Here is a 22,730-nt window from a genome sequence, read left to right as displayed (position 1 = left end):
GTATCTCTGCCAAGGGGAAAGAACTCATCCTGGAAGAGGTAAAACTCATGGCCAAGAGAGGGTGGAAGTTCCAGACAATAACAGAAGAATCAGGAGGAAGAAGGCATCTCACATACTTTAAAATCTCCTGGTCCAGAGGATGTCTGATAAGAAACTGGGGCAGTCTGGGTACCCAATGCTGGGCACAGGGGATGCAATAGGCAAAATATGGTGTATGTATACCAAGGAGTGCCATGTGCTCAAGACAAAGGATGGCTAAATTTCCAAATGGAAACCCGAATGGATTTTTATATCAAAGGATTGAGTGAGCAAAGGAAGAGAAGGGGGGGGCGGATATAGAATATGACCATTTTACAAGACCACATATAAGCAAGATGTTCACATTGAACACAATAAATGATGTTTATGGTTTTAGAGGATGTGGGTAAGTTACCTATTCCCCACTTAACTTCATTTGCTATGTTTAAAGCAGATTCATATATATATGTTTGTGGACATCAGAGAGGCTTCATTAGTCTGCCAGCTCTTATTCCAAGACAGCACTATCTTAATTATTGCAGCCTCATTGCACATTTTAATAGGTGTGCCACGAGTCATCCATCCTTATTCACTTTCATAATTCTCCTAACGATTTTCACCTGTATATTTTTCCAGGCGTGTTATGGGATAAATTTGTGAAATTCCCAAATTCAGGTGTGTTTATTGGTAAAGCTATAAGCAATAAATTTGTGTGGTGGAGAATGGACATCTACAACAGATCCATCTTCTAGTTAAAAATAGGATGTTTCTCTTCATTTCAAGTAGTATTTTGCCCATTGCTGGGCCTTTATTACAAATGCCATTTACTTCTTGAGAAATATCCCTGTATCTTATATTTTGTTATAGTTATCAGACTCTTCCTTCTCACTATTAAAAAAGCATTTAAATTTTATTTTAAATTATGTGTATATGTGTGTCATGGTGACGGGTACACACACATGTGAGTATAGATGCCTGTGAAGGCCATAGGTATCAGATCCCCAGAGCTGGGGTTACCAGTGGTTGTGAGCCACCAAAATTGCATGTTGGGAAATGAACTCAGGTCCTCTGCAAGCCCAGTACATGTTCTTAACTACAGAGCTATCTCTCCAATTCTCTTCTTCTTTGGTATTCCTTTGAATTGCTTTTAAATACATGTTTTATAATTATTCAACTTGTTGAAAAGTAGTTTTATTACTAAATAGTTCTTTAGTGAGTTTATTATTTTACATTTTAGGCACATAGTACAACTTACTTTAACAGAGATTATTATTTCTTCTTCTTCATCATCATCATCATCATTATCATTATCATCCATCAATCATTATTGAGATACAGTTTCCTTATGTAGCCCTGGTAGACCAGGCTGGCCTTGAACTCACTGTCTCTGTCTCCTGAATGCTGGGAATAAGGATGTGCACCATCATGCCAATCTTAACAGAGAGTATTAATTTCAAGTCATAATTTTTTATTTAATTTTACTTTCTTATTGTGTTTTCTAGAACTTCTTGAAAAATATTCAATAATAGTGCTTGCAGATACTTATAATTTTAACATAAATGTATCTTTATTCCTTGAAAATAAACAATAATATTGGCTGCTGCTATAATACAGGTTTTTAGACAAAGGAGTGTCATTTGTTTTACTAAGCATTATAAATGTAAATGGATTCTTCACTTTTTCCAAACTTTTATAGAAAGGATAATCCATGAAATCAAATTTGAATTCCAGAAATTGTGGTATGTCTCGCTTTTGATTTAGTGAGGCATCTAATATGTTAGAAATTGACACTGGATTCATGCTTCTCTACCACCCGGGGCTAGTGTGCAGCTTTCCAGTTTGTGGCTCTGCCCTAGTCGCCACCGTATTTTATTAGTAACAGTTCTAATTTTTTCATAGTACTTTTGATTAAAGTATAATAGATACAGGGAAATGTATCCAAATGCTGCTTCAACAGCTTGATGAATTTTCATAAAGCAAAGTCACACACGCAGCTGCCACCAGATCAGGAAGTCAGAAAGCCACTGGCATCAAGCCTCCTCCCCATCTCTAAGCCCCAGATTGTTTTGAATTCTTTTGAATTTCAGTTCAATGGAATAATACAGTACACATTATTCTGTGATTGATTTTTTTGCTCAAATCTTATTTCTGAAATCCATTGATATTCTTATAACAGTAATCTACTCATTTAATAACATATAATATTCCGACACACAAATATGCTGCAATTTGTTTATTTTTCTCTAGTGTTAGGGTATGTTTATGCTGTTCCACATTTTTGATTACAGTGAATAATTGTAAAATGAATATTCTTACCTGTGTCATTTGATGTACATGTTTTTTGTGTTAATGCATGTATGCATTTCTATTTCTATCTAAAGATGAAATTGCTGAATCACAGCATATTTGAGTCATTGCTTTAACAGGTACTTTACAACACTCTCCCAAAGTGGTGGGGTGATGGGTAAACTTTCTCCTGAAGGGAGGACAACAGCCAGCTACCCATCTACATGTAATATGCTGTTGGAACCATCCTGGCTGATTCTTTAAATAATGGCATTTTCATCTGACAATTGATACTTGTTGACTGCTTTCCAACTTGTCAGTGTTGTGTCCATGCTGACTCCATACAAAATGAGGTCATAAGTCCAAGGAAGTAACAAGACATCTCAGATCAGCCACACACTATGGGCAAGTGCAAGCTTGGTGCTTTTTAAGAGGGATCCACTTGAGCACTGAGAATCTTCTTACAAAGCCTAGGGAAGTCTTACTTAGAAGAAGAGGGATTGGGTTTCATCATGGTTTACCAAACACCCTCTGCTTGCAGTAGTGTGACACACTACAGCCAGTGCCATTGGGATTCAGCCTTCTAACATCATTCTCAATATAGTGAAGGCTTTCAACATCAAGAAGATGAGAGACTCATGTCAAAATCTGGCTCATATGAAAGACTACTACTCTAAGGCTATAGTTAACTAATGCATAAATCAGTGACATGGAACAGAGATCCTAGTAAGGAATCCATATGCTCAGAGCCAACCAATTTAATTTGAAAGTCACCAAATCATACATTGGTAAAGAGTCTTCTCCTTAAATGACCCTGGAGAAACTGGAAATTCCTACACAGAAGACTGCAACTTGACCCCTCTCTCTCAGCCTATGCAAAAAATAACTCAAAATGCTTTGAAGACTTAAAATATAAGGTCATCATTACAAAACTACTGAAAAAAAAACCTAAGAGAAACATTTTATGCCAATGGTATTGTTATCAGATTTGGGGACCACGACCTGTGCCCAAGTCAGGTCTGGCCATCTATCTTAAATAAGCCAAGGAAAAGAGCCAAATTAAATATCAAAAGCAAAGAAAGATTTATTTGATGTGGCCATATTGGTAAGAGGGACAATAAAGATTCAGCAAACCTCTCAAGTCCTTCTTAGGGTCCTGGAGTGAGAGCGAAGTTAAAATAAAACAAAACAAAACAGGCCAAGGATGTGCAGAGCTAAGCAGTCTAGGTCAGGTGCAGCCACACCCACCACCAACCATCATTATCTGGGTTTCAACTTCATCCTGAAAGGGGCTCTATCAAGTTGTTCCAACTGTGTGGAGTCTCTTTGCAAAAGACAAGCTCCCCTCTGATTGGAGCACTTGCCTTCTCTCAGCATGAGATTCCTGGGGGAACCCACATTGGGGTTCATTGTTTCAATAGCCAGATATTCAGATGGAGAGACATAAGTGTCTCTCTAGAACACCTTCATTTCTACCCAGAAGATTACAGTAGTGACAGTGTTTCTTTTGAATGAGATCGCAAAATAGAAGCAATATAGGCAAAAGTAGGTAAGTCATATTATAACAAGTTGAAAAGTTTCTGTTAGCAAAGTAAATAATAAATAGACCAAAGAGAGAACTTATGATATGAGAGAAAACAACTGTGCATGATTCATCTGACAAATGCTAATTATCCAGAATATATAAGGGACTAAAGAAACTCAACAAGATAGTACAATTGAAGATGAGCAGAAGATCTTAATAGATATGCTCCCAAAGAAGAAATTCAAATTACCAGCAAATATCATAAGCATACATGTTAGGAAGAAACATAGTGTTGGCTATAGTATTCAGCTCTGTCCATGAGCACAAGCATCCACTGGGAGTTTGGGGACTCCATACGTTATTAAATGAGGAACACTTTTGTTTCATTTACACATTCAGCAGTGCAAGTCACAACAACAGGACCTTTGATTGACCTAAAATATTCCACCCAAGAATATGTTATTCTCCCACAGCATTCTTAATCTTGCTCATACTCTAGTAGCTGAGTCCACCCAATGTGTGGGATGGGTAGTTGGGCTCCTGTTCCCAGCACTGCCTTCTCTAGCATGCTCAGACAGGTGGCCTTTAGTGCTTAATAGATACGAGGTGGTCCTTGAGCCCATCCCAAATCATCTTGGTGTTAAAGTAGCCGAGGTTGGGTGGGAGGTGAGAGTGGAAGAATCAAGGGAATGAGAGAAAGATGCCCCACACTGGTAGATGAGGTCCATTCACTTTCCATTGTGAACAGTACAGCTATTGCTCTCAACACAGGCAAATGAACTCAAATTGCTTTCAGCCAACCTGACATCATATTGAGTTGGAACTCTGTGACTTAGCAGCCACAATCACATTGGTTTCTAGCCAGGATAGGGTGTCTGTGGCTTTTGGATGACTTGAACTTGATGTGCTAGCCTCCATGGAGGAGTCTGCATTAACCTGAAGAATCTCTCCTCATTTACTACCATAATACTTCCTATATCCTCATTCGATTTGCACATACAAATGAGGGACTTTTCCAAGGTGGCAGAGCTGACAGCTAACATTTGTCTAGATTTCTGTGGGCCCATTTTTCATTCTGTAGTGGGTCACGTTCATCATTATTGTGAATACAATGCAGGCTTGTAAGACCCTGAGTCCTAATCAATGATTCATTTATGGTTATCCAAGGGAGCTTTTCTGGCTTAGGGAAATGTTTCTTATACCAGTCAGTGCCTACTGTAAAAACAGGCAAAATGAAAATGGAACCCATTACCATCCTCTCAAAAGGAGAGCAGGAGGGCTCACCAGTAAGAGACAGTTCTTCCAGTTCTTCTTAAATTGGATTTAGATAACCCAGTTCTCCAGGTCCCCAGTCAACCAGCTAATGGTCTTTCAACCCTCCTGGTTTCTGTACATTTTGATCACAAACCTCCATCTTTTCCATGCTAAGTGGAGATTTGGGCTTTAGCAAAAGCTATTTGATGAGAAAGATCTCTAAGGCTTCTGCTCCCAGGAAAATATCTTTATTTTACACCACAATGGGGTGAACTTGAAGCTAACCATAATATCTGTAATGAAATTCCCACAGCTAAGGAGTCCTAACAGCCTAAGATTGTATTATAGAAGCAGCTGTCTTTGAACCTATTTCCTAGCATATGATCGGTACTGTCTTCCCAGTGCCTTTTCACTGATGGATAGCAAGGTGGAGGTCAATTTGCTGCCTGGCTGAACATACATTTTGGTCTTCTTGAATGACACTAATCAGCTGACTAGGTGGTCATCCTTTTCTTCCAGAAAACCCCCATCTTTGCCAGCATCTGTTATCATTACTGAAAGTGTCCAAAACAGATCTTTTTTTTTTTTTTTTTTTTTGGTTTTTCGAGACAGGGTTTCTCTGTGTAGCTTTGCGCCTTTCCTGGAACTCACTTGGTAGTCCAGGCTGGCCTCGAACTCACAGAGATCCGCCTGGCTCTGCCTCCCGAGTGCTGGGATTAAAGGCGTGCGCCACCACCGCCCGGCTCCCAAAACAGATCTTAAGGATTGGGGATAGTTGAACATAGATGGTACCAATGGGGAAAAGGGATGGAGTGAGAAGAAAGATGGGAAGGTAGAGCAGAGGTCAGGTTGGGGGAGAAGGATAATTAACACTAAAGATGTTTTAAAAAGCCATAAGGAAACCTCTCTCTCTCTCTCTCTCTCTCTCTCTCTCTCTCTCTCTGTAGTGTGTGTGTGTGTGTGTGTGTGTGTGTGTGTGTGTGTGTGTGTGTGTGTGTTGTGTGTGTGTGTGTGTTGTGTGTGCCCACAAGCCATAGGCTGACAAATAAAAAGCCCAGTGTGTAGAATATCTTCCCTGGAGTTATTGGTCAGGGGTGTCTGAGACCCCTGAAAAAGTACAGGGTATTGGCATTACTCTTGGTTGCCCATGAGAACTTGATGGTAAAACTTCATACACTTTTGTAGTGGTATTTGCTCCACCCATGACCTTGGACTATAAGGCCCAAAGGAGGTGGTGCTTCCTGCTGTTGTGCATGACTTCTTATAAGGAATTCATTCAAGAAGACCAAAATGTATGTTCAACCAGACAACAAATTGACTTCCACCTTGCTGTCCATCAGTGAAAAGGCACTGGGAAGACAGTACAGATCATATGCTAGGAAATAGGTTCAAAGACAGCTGCTTCTATAATACAATCTCCCTGCTCCTGCCTGTGAGGTGGATATACTCCTGGTCAGATCAGAGGACGACTTCTGCTGTCTACTCCATTCTATAATCGTGAGTGTATTTCCTCAATTTATATCATAATAAATTCTGTTACCCATTTAACAGACTCATGGATTAATCGTAATACACTTTGGTCATGGGATATGATAAATCAAGTTGATACTTACCAGATAAGGGAGTAAAGTCCTCAACAATCTTACCCTGCTGTGAGCCCTGTGAACTACAATAATGGTCAAAAACTTGTGTGACAACATACACTCATTGGGGTAACCAAACACTCTCTGATTGGACTTAAGGTCACTCCACAGGAGGATTATACTATTTGTTATCATAGTAATAGCAATTTATCACAAAGGGAAATCAAGAAAACAATCCAACTTATAGTAATATTAATTTAGAAATAAATTTTAATAAGTTTAATCAAGGAAGCAAAAGATCTCAACACTGAAAACTTTAAGACACTGCTGGAAAGAAGAGAGAAATATATAAATTAAGTAGAAAGTATCATATGCTAATGGGCTGGAGGAATTAATACCATTAAGATGTCCAGACTAGTTTAAGCAATATAAGCATCTGGCATAATCTCTATCAAAATCCTTCTATTTAAAAAAAGACGTAAATACTAATTGTAAAATTTATATAGACAAAAGACCAGTGGTCACCAAAATAATCTTCAGAAAAACAAACCAAAGAGGGGATATAGACATTCTGATTTCAAATCATGTTATAAAGCAATAATAACCCAAACAGTATGGTATTAAAGACAGACATATAGGCCAAAGGAGAGCATAGAAGGCTGCTAAGAAGACATAATAATGGAGAAAGGAAAATCATAAATCCACATTGGAAAGAATGGACTCTTATATCATACACCAAAATCAACCCAATTATATAAAAGACCTAAGCATAAGACTTGAAACCATAAATGCCTTAGTAAGCATTTTGATTATCTCACTAAAGTCAGAGACAGGAGAAACAAAACCAAGCATATAATATCACATCAAACTGAAGGTTTTTAAGAGCAAAGAAAGATTCCTACACATTCTAGATAAATGTCTCCCCTCTGTTCTTGGCAGATGTTTTCATCTGTGATGGTTTCCCTTTTTATTTTCTTAAGATTCAAAGGTGAAAAGTTTTCATTTTGATTAAATTTACCTTATCTCTAAAAATTTTTAGCTTGTGATGTCTTTTGTCTTTTCTAAAAATATTATTTCCTAAACATAGGTAAAATTACCTCTAGCTTTGGTCTTTATATTTAGTTCTGTGATTCCCATTATTATTCATATATAATATATATTATATGTTGATAAATAATAACAATATTTATGTATCTTACAAGATATTGACTGAGACTTGCTTATTTATTTATTATTTGTTTGTTTGTTTGCTTTTCATATATATACACAGCTAGTTCATCAACATTTCCCAAGAAGTCTATCCTTTATCTATTGAATTGCATGGATCTATCAATGAAATGTGATTTGATCATAAATGTGATGTGTTGGGGAATATTATTTTAAGACTTGTTACTTTTGTTTATGTTGCATTTGTTTAACTCTGTGGAGCTGTATTACTGTGCTTGTCTAAAACAACTGATGGTCTAATAAAGAGCTGAATGACCAATAGCAAGGCAGGAGAAAGGATAGGTGGGGCTGGCAGACAGAGATAATTAATAGAAGGAGAAATCTAGGAGGTGAGATGAAGAAGGAGTAGCCAGAGAAGGAGGAGGACATCAGGGGTCAGTCACCCAGCTATACAGTAAGCCATGGAGTAAGAAATAATGAAAGGTATACAGAAATAGAGGAGGTAAAATCCCAAAGGCAAAAGCTAGATGGGATAATTAAGTTAAGCTGGCTAGCAACAAGCCAGGCTAAGTCCAGACATTTATAATTAAGAATAAGCCTCTGTGTGTGATTTATTTGGGACCTGGGTAGAGGGCCTCCCAAAAGAGCCAAAAAAAGCAACCGACAACAGTGATGTGCAATCCTAATTAGTCTTAATAATAAAAACCTGGAGTCAGATATTGGGGTAAAAGCTACTAGATCAGAGAAGTAAAGGAGCAGCCCCAGTCACCTCTTACCTCTCTGACTCCTCAGACCGAGAAGAGCTGAGCTCCTGGCTCCATCCTGCCTTATCACTTCCTCTCTCTGCCCAGCCACATCCTGTCTTCGTCTGTACAGACCTCCAGACTTCTATGGTTAACTAGTGGCTAGCTCCACCCTCTGATCTTCAGGCAAGCTTTATTTGTCAGAACACAAACAAAATATCACAACATAAATGTTTGGATCTATTCCTGCTATTTCTATTGTGTTCTATTTATCAGACTGTCTAATCATTCACAAATATTACGTTGTTTTAATTGATGTAGTTTTAGAGTCTCAAAATGAGGGATCAGTTGCCCTTAATTTGCTTGTAAAAGTGTCCAGGCTATACTGATTCCTTACTTTTCCATATAGATTTTTATAATCAGCTTTCTGATCTCTAAAAAAAGGCCTGTTGGTATTTTCGATAGGGTTACATTGAATTTATAGATCTGTAGACATATCTCCACATTTATTTAGGGCTTTCTTGATAGCTTTCATTAATGTTTTATTGTTGCTGCATACAAATCTTGGGAAGCATTTTCTCAGCATGTCATGTTTATGATGCTGTAGTAAGTAGAGTCTTTTATATTTCTAAGTGTTCAACTATAGTAGATAGAAATACCATTTTTAAGTTAATTTTCTAAGTTCATTTCTATAATTGTAGTAGCTTTTCTGTGCATCCTTTGGGATTTCTACACGGACACTTGTGTGCTAACTCACTTTTCTACTCTGGATATCCCCTCTCTGCCCCCGCCCTCTCCTTCTTCCTTTTCCTTTCTCTTTCCCTCCCCATCTCCTCTCCTCTCCTCTCACCACCATTTCTCTGGATGAGGACATCCAGTGAAAATGATCAAGAAATGTGGAGAATATGTGTGCTTTGCCTACCTTGCCCCTGATCCTAATCCCTTCTTTCTACTTCTCAGGAAAGCTTCCTGCAGACTTCCTTCCTTAAATGTTTGGGGGAGTTTCCCATGGATGCCAAGAGGCCTTTGTTGTTCTTCTGTGGTTTATAGCAATGTGTGAGTCTTCTGTATCTTTAATAATTTTCCATCAGTTTGTTCTGCCAATTATTAGGAGGGGAGATATGAAATTGCCAACACAGGTAGGCATGGATTCACTTGCATCTTTGTATGGTCCTTGTCCAGTTTTTTTCAATGCTGTTGTTGTGGAATAAATATTGGGACTATGTTCTCCTGATGTGTTAATATCTTAATCACATGGAATTAATTCTTCACCTTGACCAATGAACACATTCTGTATAGTTTGCCACGCTTTTATTCTTAATATATTTGTTGCTTTATGTTTAAAGTATATTTCCTGTTGGCAGCAAATGGAGGCTTTATTTTTTATCCAGACTGACAATTCAGCTTTGTGATGGGTATGATTAGATAATTTTCATTTAATATACTTACTGAATAGCATTATTGTGAAAATAACTTTAAAGTACTATTGGGAGACCCAAATTAAGTTTTTAATAATGCACAGGCTATTGTATTATTGGACTGGAAAATTCAATATAATATGGAAGACAGTTATTCTTAGTTTAATATCTAATTTGGTCCTCAGAAAACAAAACTATTATTTTGAAGTGGATAAATTGTAGTGAGCTTCTTCATATTTTAAGTACATATGTTGATATGGAAAGGTAACATGATAGGGAAAAATAACCATTTTGAAGTATCTAACAAAATTTGAAAAGTAACAATACTAACAGGAAAGTAGTCTAATAAATATTAAGACATACAGCAAATGTATGATAATTTAAAGAGGGTGCTGTTAATATCTAACAGGAAAACATATCAGTGGAGGGAAAGAGATAATTAAGAAATGGGACCAATCTTCATCCCAAACTGTATATGTGAGAATGATGGCATTTGGTGTCAGTGTAGAAATGATGGAGTTTAAGACACATGGTATTCAGGCTACTCTGAAACTCCCAGAAGAAAAGTCATTAAATATTTTCTCTACATTCAATATTGAAGTAATCAAATTAAGATGAAACATATATATAAAATACCAAGCAAAGAGATGATACATTTTTAAATAGCCTTGAAAACTTCAGGCTTTTATATACAGAACACAAAATCAAAGTTTTAAACAGAATTGACAGTTTTGGAGACATGAAAAAATAGACTATAGTTACAGTCAACCAGCCTTTGCAAATGATTCAAAAGCAATAGGCACATGATGCAGAATAGATAGTGTTCACAGCATATGAGACTGGAGAATTATACCTCCACATGCCAAAAAGAAACACCTTCTCCTTTCATAAAAATTAGCTCAAAAATGGACCATAAGTTTAAGTATAAAATGTGAAACTATGAAACTTCTCAAAAAGATAAAACTTATATGATGTAGATTTTCTGGTGAATATATAAAAAGCCTGATCCTTAACAATATGGGTATATTGGAGTTTATTGAAATTAAAAAAAAAAATTTCTGCCTAAAGACATAGTTTAGGTGAATGAAACCAAGTCATATACTGGCAGAGAATATTTACAGAAACATACTTGATGAATGACATGAACTCAAAGCATGTGAGGGACTCTTACAATTCAGACAGGAAAACATTCAGAGCACAATTAATAAATGGGCCAAGGATCTGAACTTTACCAAAGAAGACACAGAGGTGCAGGTAAGCAACAGGAAAGATATTCTCTATCATTCACCACAGGGAAATGGAGAGGCACAGTGATGACCTAACCCAAAACAGCTGATGAGAACAATTTCTGTTAAGTGCCTCCACTAGGTCCTCAAGGTCAATGGGAGCAGCTGGAATTTCCAGTTATATCTTTGTTTGGGAGTTTTTATCTATATCTTGTGAATTTTAACACACATATACAATGTAGCATGATTACATTCACCTCCATCACCATCCCTTATCCTCTGCTTCTCTTTCTAAAACTTTGCTTCTTACTGACTAGTTCCCCTCCTACCTTCCTGACTTTTTCTATCCAGTGAGTTAGGTAGGGTTGCTGGCATAGGCATGGGTGGGGCCCATTTGCTAGAGCACAAGCAACTCACCAGTGACTACATCACTGGAGAAAATGTTACCTTCTCCCTTCACAACCATAAACTGTCAAGAGCTCCTTTGGAAGGATTGGGTGTAGCTAGAGTTTTCCTGCCTGGCCCACAGTCAGGACAAATCTCTGTCACCCGCCAGTCCCACAGCCACTCAAACCCAACCAAGTAAACACAGAGACTTCTATTGGTTACAAACTGTATGGCCATGGCAGGCTTCTTGCTAACTGTTCTTACAGCTTAAATTAATCCATTTCCATAAATCTATACCTTGCCACATGGCTCGTGGCTTACCGGCATCTTCACATGCGGCTTGTCATGGTGGTGGCTGGCAGTGTCTCCCTCACCCAGCTTCCTGTTCTCTCAATTCTCCTCTCTGTTAGCCCCGCCTATACTTCCTGCCTGGCCACTGGCCAATCAGTGATTTATTTATTGACCAATCAGCAACACATTTGACATACAGACCATCCCACAGCAATTGGGGCCTCTTGGGTGCCCCCCTCATCCATGATGAGGTGTCAAAGTTTCCAACCTTGAACATGCCTAGCACATGTATGCATAGTTTCTGGGTTTTCAAGATTGCAATGGCTATGTCTCCATGTCATATATGAGTGGCAATCGTTCACAGCACTCCTCCTCATCTTCCAGCCCCCATTCTTTCTGCCTCTTCTTCAGCAATGCTTTTGGGGATTTAGAGAGGCTAATAAAAAAGTCCCATTTATGACTGAGCACTCAAAAATTGTGATGGCAATGTAAAATTGTGTGGACACTTTGGAAGGAAGATGGGCAATTTCTTACCAAGTCAAACATACTCTTACTGTATGACCCAACAAGCACATGTCTTGGTATCTTCCTACCTTATTCAAAAACCTATTTACACATACACAAACATTTCCTCACAAAGACTTAGTGCCATTTTATTAATATTTACCCTAAACCATAGTGATCAAATGTTCCTTTAGTAAGTGAATAGACAACTAGACATATGGGCATATAGTATGGAACTATCTAATGATAAAAAGGAAAGAGCTAACAAGGTATACAATGATGCAGATGAATCTTAAGTATACACTTCTCAGTGAAAGAAATGATTGTGAAAAACCCTACATATCATATTACTCCACTTATAGGGCCTTTTGCACATGGAAAACACATAGAGAGAATGAATGGAGCAGTGACTGCTAGATGTCTAGGTCAGGGTTGAGGGTTGAACAGAACAGTTGAGGAAAATTTTAGCTATTTTGTGACATTGTGATGGTAGCTATTTTCTGCTGTAGACTTGTCAGAACCCATACAATGTAGTACAAACAGTGTCTGGAACTCTATTTTTTAGAAAAATCATTTGGAAAATGGAGAGATTCCAGGATGGGAATTAGTATGTGGCCAAATTTCTGCAGATGTTACAAACACACAAGATAGCCTCACTGATGGGGGTGAGCAAGTGGTGTTGATCTAAGTAATTCAGCCTAAGAACAAAAGACTTGACTTTAAGCACTGTACTCTGCTTAACAACGTTGCCACCCATGGGATATTGCTGAGCAGTTTCACACACTTATACTTTAATAAGACAATTAAATAAATGAGTGAAAGATGCTAGGGGACAGGTTTCTTCTCATTAAAATGGGATTTTACAGATTAGCAAGGAAGGATCCTGAGGTACTGAACTGTAGTTGAAGGCATGCTATGAGCTCATGTTTAGCTTATTGTAGATGTAGATGACTGCACATAGGAATATTATAGGTATCTGTATGTTCATCTGTACACACACACACACACACACACACACACACACACACACACACACAAACACACACATTTTATCAGCTGAAAGGGGCCTTGAAGAAATGATGCTCTAATAGCAATGAACACACCTGGAAATCAAACCTTGGTTTTTCCAATGAGAAAAGGGGGCTCCTTGGAGAAATATTTGAACTTAGGACTGGAGTAAGATAGATAGACGGTATAAGCCTGGAGCATGTTGATATAGTAGAAAATGGAGAAATGATTATAAAACAAGTAAACTTGCGCTGTCAGGGATATACAAAAGGGACCCAGAACCAACTGAAAAAGTTCCCAAAGGCCCAGTATATACAACTATACTAAATCCTCCTCTAGTAGAGGACTTCATTAGCTAGAACAACAAAATAAGTAAGATAGTATTAAATTACAAACAAAAGTATTACATAAATATTCAAGAGTCCACACTGACATAAACAAATAATTGAATAAACATTTGCATAAATAGAGAGAATAGACAAGTTGAGTTTGTAGGAGAATTCCCAATAATTCACAAAGATTCTTTGAGTATGTAGGAGATTTCCCAGTAATTCATGAAGATCCTCTATCTCCAAACAAAGGTGCTAAAAATCAAATTCCTAGGTGTGGACTACAGGTAGTGATTCCCTCCAAATAGTCAACTAAGGGGGAGGCAGAGTCATTGTTTGGTGGAAGAGCCTGAAGACCTCTACTAGATACACAAGGTCAATGTCAGCAATAATAACTCACATTTACAAGGAGTCTTCTTCATATGACATCATGAAAATGGACTTAACCTCTGTGGTCTTCCAAGTCTAATCATTGAAAATTAAACAAGCCTCCGCTTAAAGGATGTTGTATAGAGTATCTGACCATTCTTCTTAAAATTGTCAAGTTCATCAAAGAAGGAAGTCTAGGAACATGTCATATCAAGAGTAGACTATGGAGGCGTGACTGAACATAATGTACAAAAATCATGGAACAGACCAGTTATTAGGTAGAAATCACGGAAAGCTAAGTAAATTAGACTATTAGTAATGATGGATCACAATTTAGTCATCAACAAAGCTGAAGCAAAGTAAGATATTAATAGTAGGGAAAAGTGGTGTGGATAGAGGTCGGGACTTACTGCTCTATTCACTTTTCCTTGAAATTTAGAACTATTCCAATTCAAAAAGTCTGTTGAGAATTTAGGATGATAAACTTCATAAATAGTAAAAATAAATGTTTTTAACTCCCTAAGGTGAAGATTAATTTCTTTAGCATTAAAAGAATTCCTATGACAAAACATCAATAATTTGACAGAAATAGAGTTCAGGAGTAACTAGTTAACATAAATGTAAATTGCAAAGAACTTTTGAACATATAAAAAATTTGATCAATATTACTCATTATAAGAAAAATGTAAATTGGGCTACCCATTTTTCACTGATCATGTGATTAAAGTCCAATAGCATACTTTGTTGGGGGGTTAGAAAAGACACAGAACTCTTTTGTTTCTCTGGGGCATAAAAATAGATACAAGTTCAATGAATGGAGAATTTAGCATACATATCCAAATGAGTTACACACACACACACACACACACACACACACACACACACACACATACACCTTCTGTGCTGGCTAGGTTTATGTCAACTTAATACAAGCTAGATTCATTTTGGAAGAGGGAACCTCAGTTGAGAAAATTCCCACACTAGATTGGCCTGTAGGCAAGCAACCCTATGGTAGTTTTCTTGACTGATGATTCATATGGGAGGACCCAGATCATAATAGGCAGTGCCGCCCCTGGGCTGGTTGTCCAGAGCTCTGTAAAAAAGTAGGTTGAGCAAGCCATGAGGAGCAAGTCAGTGAGCAGCACTTTTCTGTAGACTCTGCTTCAGATTTCTGCCTTGAGTCCCTGCCCTGACTTGTCTGGATGATGAAATAAACTCTTTCTACCCAAGCTACTTTTCATCATCATGTTTTATCCCAACAATAGCAACTCTAAATAAGACACCATTAGACTAGCAATCTGTATAGTCTGTTGAAATACTAATGTATACGTACAAAGATATCCATACAGGGAGAATCATTGCAGTACTACTCATATAATATCCAATTATTTTAAAAATCTATCTATCTGTTATTCAGGGGATTGTTAAAAATGGCACATATGTGAAATAGAAAGCAAAATACAATATAACTATTAAGAGTAATTAGGGTGACCCCAGGGTTCTGATACAGCAATTGTCGAGAGACATGATGTCAGGCAAAAAAAAAAAAAAAAAAAATTAGCAAAAGACAAGTTCAGAATATTGTGTACTTAATAATAATTCTTAGTACACACAACAACTGAATGGAAAATTGTATCCCTAGAAGAGCTGGATAATTTAGAAAGCACAATCAGAAAACAAAAGGTGTTCTTAGTAAGCAAATACAATTGCAGAAATACAAACAGAATTGTATTTTGAATAACAAGAACATGGCTGAAGTCAGAGCTGGCCTCTGATAATGTTATGTTTCTGAATATAAGCAAAATTAAAACTGTAATTGAAAGTTAAAAATTCAAAAGGAAGTTGCAGTGGGTCTGACATCTATATACAAGGGAGTTAAGAGGAAAACTGGACAATGCTGTGGATGATTGATTGATAAATAAAGTGCTGATTGGCCAGTAACCAGGCAGGAAGTATAGGCGGGACAAGGAGAGAGAATTCTGGCAAGTGGAAGGCTGAGGCAGAGAGACACTGCCAGCCCCCATGATGAGAAGCATGGTATAAGATACTGGTAAGCCACGAGCCATGTGGCAAGGTATAGATTTATAGAAATCGGTTAATTTAAGATATAAGAACTAGATAGAAAGAAGCCTGCCACGGCCATACAGTTTATAAGTAATGTAAGTCTCTGTGTGTTTGCTTGGGTTCAAGCGGCTGCAGGACTGGCAGGTGAGAGAGATTTGTCCTGAACATGGGCCAGACAGGACCAGGAAAACTTCAGCTACAGGACAAGGCAAATGGAGAGATGATAGATAGGAAACCATAAAGAAAATGAGAATAAACTGCCCAACCTGAAGAAGGGATGTTGACAGGCCCTGCTGAAGGCCATCAGGGATCAAGGGCATAAGTTCTCACTGAGAGAAGGCTTAGTGAAGTTTCTGAACTCAAGGAGGAAGAGAAAGTCCTAATCTTCCCAGAGGAAAAGGAAACTCATCAGATGGGCCCAGGTGTCCCAAGCTCACCAATGGATTCTACAAAGTAAAAGAGAAAACACTAGATTACTTTGCTGTGAAAATTCTCAGTGGACTAAAAGCATCAGTTAGTGTTAGGATGATATCAAGACAACCCAGAAAATGTGCATTACACTTGAAAATATTTGAGAATGTCTCCCCAAAACCTTTGTCTCCCCCAGAAAGAAATGAGGAAGAAAAAACAGACTGTCGAAATGAGGGAACTACTGTAGAGCCATACTAGAGTATAGTCACAGAAAAATAAAACAGCACATTCCCACACAGCTCTCCACAGAGAACAGTGATTTTCATTCAGTCAACAGCCTGAGCAGGATACTTAATGATTATCTATTAGTCGGAATGAAAAGGAGCTGAGGATATCTCAGAAAAATGGAACACTGCCCAAGAAAAACATGGTCCAATCATTAAAAGCAAATTAGAAATGAGGCATGTGACAGCCTGGAGGAGGTGAGCTGAAGGGAGCACTGAAGATAAGGCATGTGGTATTTTTTTTCCTGAGCAGTCTTCCTGAATGGCAAAAGGGAAGGCATATTTTTGAGGTGAAAGAAAAAAAATAACCCTACTGGGATCTCCAGTACACTACTGGGATCTCCAATTTTCAATATTTACATATTCATAATATATTGAATGCTAGTCGCTTATTTTTGAATCAACACTTGAATAATTGCTAACAGAAAGAAATTATAGGTACAGGATAAAAATAAATATTATGCAATTTGACTGTGTGAAAATGCAGGAAAGAAATATATACTCACTTCTCTCTACATTATTGGGAGTGGTTAATGTCTATAGTTGAGAGTAATAAGACAGATGTCTGATTATGTTATTAAGGGCAAGACTCAGTTTAAAATTAATACTATCTGATTGGGACATAAAAAAAAATAAAAGTGTCTGACATTGTGGTACCATTAGAAATGCTAAAGGCAAGTGAGCTGTGAGTGGGTTAACCCAATTCAGATGTCACCCTCTCTAGTGTCTCTACTGTACAATGTGAAATATCCTAACAATGTATGTTTTATGTAATAACACAAAAGGCAGTATATATATGCGTGTGTGTGTGTGTGTGTGTGTGTGTGTGTGTGTGTGTGTGTGTGTGTAATGATTTTGGAATGACTAGAAAGTGAAGCTATGAATAGATAAGTTAGGGTCATTATAAACTCCCATCCCACCCCTACACCTAAAGAAATATAGTCAATATGGTCTAAAACTGAAGTAGAAAACCTGGATTCTGTTCTTGGTCCTGACAACAACTCCATTTGACCAAAACATTTCCTCTCTGACCTCAAGTAAAAGTAAAAGGAAGGCCTGAGCTGGGCTGTATGCTTTGTTTTGTTGAGATAGAGACTCACATATCCCAGGCTGGCTTTAAATTCCCATGTAACTGAGGATAACCTTCAGCTCTGATCGCCTGTCTCCCAAGTGCTGTGTACCACCACACCCAGTTTTCTGTAGGATCAAATCTAGGGTTTGTACATGCTTGACTATCACTCTACCATAGAATTGCATCCCTAGGCAGAGTGAGGTAATCTTTAAGAGCGTCTCAGCTCCATCTTTCTAATATACTGATTTGGATTTCTTTTATTTAATATTTTGATGAAATTTCTATCCAAGTAAATGAACTGTGTCTTGTAGGCCTCTCTAGTTATGTGTTATGAAAGCATTTGCACATGGTTGGCCTTTCATGATTGCCTGTGTGGCAAGATGTGGCTCAACTTGCTAAAAGATAATTCTACTTCCTGGTGAATGCTCATTTCTGATGGCTAAGGAGTGAACTTAGGGTATAATGGAAGACAGTGCAGCATGCCATTCTCACTATTAATTGCAGAAAGATACTTAGGACTCACACTATTAGTACTGCAGGAAGACAGTCACAGGAAGTACAATGGAAAGCAGTATGGAAATAGACTTAGGACATAGAATTGGATTGTTTGATTGGCAGGCATGGGCAGAGGTGGATGCAGTAACTTTCTAGAGAGAAATGTCTCAGTCTGCATGGGAAGAAGATTTAGAAGAGAACAACTCACCTGTTCATTCAACTTGAAGAGAAGCAGGCCCCAGTTTCTGTGGGAAGGGATTCCTGGGGACAGAGCTGCCTCAGCAGGAATGCTGGGAACAGAAGCTTTGCTCTTCTGCCCTATGGCTCAGGTATCAGCTTCTGGGGCTGTTGAAGCAGAGTGCCACAAACTATGGAGCTTGTGGAATAGGAATCCAGTCTCTCATAGTTCTGGAGGCCAAGAGTGTGAGGTGGAGGTGGGACTGGTTGGCTGCCTTCTGTGGCTGTGAGGGGGGCAGAGCACTCCATGGGCACTTGGGGCTCCTGGGACTCTGATAGTACTCTTTTGTGTCCTTTGTCTTACAGCCTCTCCCTGATCTCTGCCTTCATGTTCCCACTGTGTTACCATAGACATGTCTCTGTGCCCCGACCTCCTCATTATGGGTTAGGAGCCTACCCTGCTCTTCTAGGATCTTAACTATCCCTGGAAAGCCATGTTTCTTAGTAAGAATACAACTGGAGCTATCAGGGCTTAGTACTTTCCACATAGGAAGTTGGAGGAACATAAATCAATTCCGATTAAGCTGAAGTCTAGAGCCCTTCTTCCCCTACAGAACATGGGCTTTTGGAGGAAAGAGTACTGGGGCCATTCAGAAAGCATGGCTTCCACTTTTTGACCTGCTCTGTAGAAGAAGGTATGAGACAGCTAATTGAAGGGCGGAAGCAGGTAAGCACAGCTTAAGTAGCTAGTGGTGGGGTCCATAGCAAAGAGATGGGGTTCCACCCAACTGGAAGAAGGGAGGCAATGGTTCTTGGCCACACCAGCCAGCTGGAGAGTTTAATCTTCCTTCTCCTCAGTTATGAACATATCAATTCTGTATAAAATCCTCCCAATTTTACATTTATGGTCCCCACTCAAAGTTCTGTCAGTTGATTCTGGAAGCAGCCTCTTGTTGTCAGACTAAGTTCCCACGTGCTCCAAAGGCTCTCCGTTCTGGACCATGCACTGCCTAGGATGGGCTTTTCATATGATTAATGGTCAGCTGGAGAAGCAGAGTGACCAAGATGAAGCATAGCAAGCTGAAACGTCTGCCCTGCTCACATCACATGTATGCTACATGAATATTCACTGAGGAGATCTGCTCAGGCCCATGAAGAGCTAGCCTTCAGAAAGCATGGCTTCCACTTTTTGACCTGCTCTGTAGAAGAAGGTATGAGACAGCTAATTGAAGGGCGGAAGCAGCTGTCTCATACCTTCTTCTACAGAGCAGGTCAAAAAGTGGAAGCCATGCTTTCTGAAGGCTAGCTCTTCATGGGCCTGAGCAGATCTCCTCAGTGAATATTCATGTAGCATACATGTCTGAGAGATAATCCAGGCATGCAGAAACAGGAATGGATGGATATATTCCTGCCCAAGCAGGGAGGGAAAAGAAGCACTGTTGCATCTGTAAAATTCCAGTTGTGGTTTTTCTTTTTTAAGTAACAGAATTAACTCATGCTCATTGTCAAATATTTGGAAGATAAAGAGAAACAAAATGTAAAAAGAAATCCCTGGGATCTTGAGATTGCTCACATTCTGGTGAGCTCTTTTGCTTTACTTACACTGACCCCCCCCCCCACCAAGAAGCCACCTCTGCTCCCCACCCTAAAGTTAAGTTATTCCCTCCAAGCCAAGAAAACCAAGGCGTGTTTATTAGACTTGAGAAAGCAGGATTTCTGTGCTTTTGAATCAGAAGTTAAAAATAAAGAAGATTCAATTCAATGGAATGCAAGAACACAACCAGCTACACAAAACTCAATATGAAGACATAAAATATCCTACATTTAGGTGAGAAAAAAACTGCACAAGATGGAGAGATGGAAACTTAATAACACTTCATGTGAGAAAATCTGGGTGTTCCAACTGATCATAAATAAATCAGAAGCCAATCACAAGACCGATTTCACAGATGTATCCAAGCTAAGCCTGTAACGTGTATTATATTATATTACATATGTACCTCTGTGTGTTCCTTATTTTAAATGCAGAGCATATTTTTGGAGAGATGTGCAAGAAGCTGCTAACAGTGGTTACATCAAAGTGGAAAGTGGGGGTGGGGAGGATTCTCTACTTTTCATTTTGTCTTTTTTATATATTTGATTTTTTTACCATGAGTCTGTATTATTTTTATATTATAAACATTGTTTAAATTGAAAGAAAATGTAAGCAAGGTGATAGAAATATAGAAATACTGCTGGGGCTGGATCAAACTGTCATCAGTTTGGAGTGTGCTGTTTTATTATTTTTATTACAATAACACAATATGACAACATACCAGACTGTTCAAAACGCATCTTCCGAGCTGAAGTCACAGCACAAGACACAATCCTGTGACTGGCTTAATCTTTGGGCTAAAGCAGTGCTTAGGCTCATGGGCTCTGAAATTAAATTATTTAGGCTCTAGCTCTGTGATCACACGAAATGACTCGCCCTCCCTTAGCCTGATTCACCGCTATTGAAATGGCAGTGCTAGCCACTTTGTGGGGCTATTGTGGTGACTGGAAGAGGGAATCATGAATACGCCTTGAGTGGAGTCCAGGGTGCAGTTAGAGCTCTCTGTAAATGTTAGTTATTAGCAAACCAACATTCGGGTTATTACTATCACATCCCCAGGTATCTATGTAGTTTATCCTTCCTGTGATCATGCATTATATCTCATAGCATGACTCTATAATCATTTAACAAATCATTCTCCTGTTGTTGGTATAAAGGTTATCTACTCTGTCTGTCTCTCTCTCTGTCTGCCTCTCTGTCTTTGCTGTCTGTCTGTCTGTCTGTCTGTCTCTCTCTCTCTCTCTCTCTCTCTCTCTCTCTCTCTCTCTCTCTCTGTGCGAGTGTATGTGCATGTGTGTGTGTGTGTGTGTGTGTGTGTGTGTGTGTGTGTGTGTGTACATGTGATAGTTATTTTTCTAACTGTTATGAGAAAATATAACGTAGAGCTGGATTTACTTTATTTGACGGTTTCAGGAGCTCCAGTCCATGGTTACTTGGCTCTAATGTTTCTGGATGCATTTTGACACAGACCAACATGGCAGTGGAGGCTGTTCACCCCATGGCTCAGAGAAAGGAGAGTGGAAGAAGGATTAGAGTCCAGGTGTCTACGCTAGGGAATATGCCTCCTTTCCTTAGTGACAAACTTCATACAGCTAGTCACCTCCCAGAGTATCCACCACCTCCCAAAACAGCACCACCAGCTGGGAATAAGCATCTAGCACACAGACCTATGAGGAGCACTGAATCCTCAAACCTCACAGTGTGTGTGAATTACCATAAAGTGGGCTTAAAACACTGCTTCATGGGATTTAATATGTGTGAAATCACCCAGGGGCCCTGTTAGAATGAGTGCTCCAACTCAGGAGCTCTAGAGTGGCATCTAAGACCCTGTGTTCTAGAAGTCCCCAGATGATGCTATGCCACGGGTCATTCACCACGCTCCAAGGAATGAGTTATAAACATCTGCTGAAAAAGGAGAATTAAGAGGAGCTTAGAAACACTCATGCAGGGGGACACCCATCAGAGAAACAGGGTAGTTTCCCTAGATAAGATGAGACATTGGTTCTCTTAGTACTCTCAGATTATTGGAGTGCTGCCACATAAAGCCTGATTCCGGAGAACTCCAAAATTCAGACTAATAAACAGATGATCTGGGAAAGTGAAATTCCTGTCCATATAAGGAAAAATTTCTCACAGGTTCTGTTTTTAGCTACCACCCTGTAAGCTAATACCATTGGCTTGGCCAGTCACCACACCACAGAACTACCCCCCCCCTTTAGCCAAAGAAAGGGACTGTGCAATTAAATGTCCCTGACATACAGTGGTGGCTTGAAGGGAATTTTCTAAGAAAGTACATCAAGAAGAAGCAGTCTTCTGAATGATGTCAAGAAGCCCTTGGGCTCTCGTACTCTTCATGCCCATCTTGGGTCTTACTGGGTGTTCTTCACTTAGAAGGTATGATGAGACCCTGTCTGGTGCCTGCTCGTGCTGCCCATGACTTCTTTGCAGTGCCAGAACTCTTGCAATCTGCCTGCAGCCACACTGCTTTCTAGCTCCAGCTTCTTGGCTCTTGGTCTCTCTATGAA

The sequence above is a fragment of the Peromyscus californicus genome, unplaced genomic scaffold (assembly GCF_007827085.1).
Source record: "Peromyscus californicus insignis strain IS unplaced genomic scaffold, ASM782708v3 Scaffold_11__1_contigs__length_118956290, whole genome shotgun sequence".
Taxonomy (NCBI): domain Eukaryota; kingdom Metazoa; phylum Chordata; class Mammalia; order Rodentia; family Cricetidae; genus Peromyscus; species Peromyscus californicus.
Note: the sequence above shows the minus strand (reverse complement) of the source record.